Raw genomic sequence first — 2,031 nt, 5'->3', positions numbered from 1 at the left:
CTGCGGCTATCATTCTTGGACGATTGGTGACAGCCACATCATAATTGGTGTATATCTCTTTGGCTATCTCCCAACTACTCACTACCAATCCTGGGTGAATCCCTATCCGAATTGCGTAGACAGGACCATATTTCTCGGCCAAGGCTCCCAATGTTACGTGAGGAAGCTGCGGTCCTCCTAACAATCGTAAGTGGCCAATTACGGGCCATGCACCTGCAGCCTGGGGTGCCCTTTTTTTGGTTTGAGTAACTCTCGACCATCGTAAGAGATAGAAGAAAAGGAGAAGAATCGCTGCTAGTCCAGCCACAAAAGTGCTCAGATGAGGCAGAAGAGAAGCCATTGAGAAGCAAATGATTAGTCTCTATAGATGGGTGTGGTATCTAAGATATGTGGCTAGCATTTGCAGAGGACATTGATATTTGTCTACTTCCATTGAGCTAGATTCAATGTCTTTATATTATTGGATCCTGAGAGCTAGTCGTGTATCACGTTCTTCTATGCCCATACCCGAAGAATGATTGCGTGACACCTCGGGCCACCATTAATCAACTTGCGCTGACCGGATAGAACTTTAGGTTAGGCACCTCAATAATTTCCAAGCAACTTGACACATATAAATTTCCAAGCAACGTCACACATGTCAAGTTCTTTATTACTATCAACTTGAAGCAATTTAAGCTAGACTTGGGATTTTTTTTTTAAAGAATTTAAGAGTAGTGATTAAATCTCATGTTAATTAATTTATGGTTATAAATTGGACACGACATTCATGTAATCTTCTTATCCTACCATCATGCGAAAAACATTTCAATTCAATTCAAATTAGACAAGTAAATTTGTAATGCATGACTTCACAAAAAATATGCAAAAATTCAATAATTCAATTTATTTTCGTAATTACACAGTCAATAATCATTTGAATTTATTTATTGCTAAGAAAAAGATATTTATTATTGATAATCTTAATTTCAGTCACAAAAAAGTTATTGGGTGGGTGGTGTGTACAACTATTGCCCAACTACTTACTTTTTTTTCCTTTCTCAATTATAACCCATAAATTCATTTATTGATAGTCTTAATTTCAGCCACAGAAATGTTTTAAGTGTATGGTGTGGAAAATATGCCCAAATACTTAACTTTGTTTTACTTTCTCAATTATAAAAAATAAATTAATAGTCATACATAATAATATATTTTGTAATTTTTCTTATATAAGAAAAAGATAAAGTTCTAGTATGGTCCCCCAAGACTTTACAATTTGGCCCTCTTTTGTAAATCTTATAGTTAATATGATTAAATTGTCAATCCTTTTGGTTTAAACCTCATTATTCATTTGATTCTCTTTAAATTTTATCTAATTAAACATTATTAAACATGATTTTTCTTCTCAATCAATCAAACAAATATATATTGGCATCAAATATGGTGTCAACTATTTTCTTTCTAGATGCTAATAATATAAAAGCAATTAAAGTAAGTTAATTAAACCACTATAGTGTTTTAGTTACCTTTAATTTATTTTAAATTGGAAATTAATTTTAGCAATTTTATCATTAAATTTCTATTACTAATATGCAGCGATATTTTCTCAATAGAAAAATCGACTCTTTATTGTCAGAAACAGTTTTGCAATGAAATCTCTTGATGATGTACCCTCCTTCCAAAGTCCAAAGCATGACAGCTGCATATAGATAATAATAAAAGAAACGTAAGTAAAAATGCATTCCTTCTCTGTCTCTGTCCCTGTCTCTCTCTGTGTTTATATTGCATGACTGAATCATCCATATATGTTAGGAGAAAGACGAGGGGTGATGAGAACTTCAAGAGGGGTGGCTTTGATGATCGTCAGACCAGGACTCTGAGTCATATCAACCCTTGCATTTGATGGGGTGGAGATGTCGAATCCATGTAATAAACCAGCCAATGTCAAGCTCAACACGTGGAGACCAAATGAAATTCCAGGGCACACCCTTCTGCCACAACCAAATGGGATCATTTGGAAGTGCTGTCCCCTCACATCAACATCCTTAT

This window comes from Theobroma umbraticum, unplaced genomic scaffold (assembly GCF_002168275.2).
Source record: "Theobroma umbraticum cultivar Fairchild unplaced genomic scaffold, ASM216827v3 scaffold_51.0, whole genome shotgun sequence".
Taxonomy (NCBI): domain Eukaryota; kingdom Viridiplantae; phylum Streptophyta; class Magnoliopsida; order Malvales; family Malvaceae; genus Theobroma; species Theobroma umbraticum.
Note: the sequence above shows the minus strand (reverse complement) of the source record.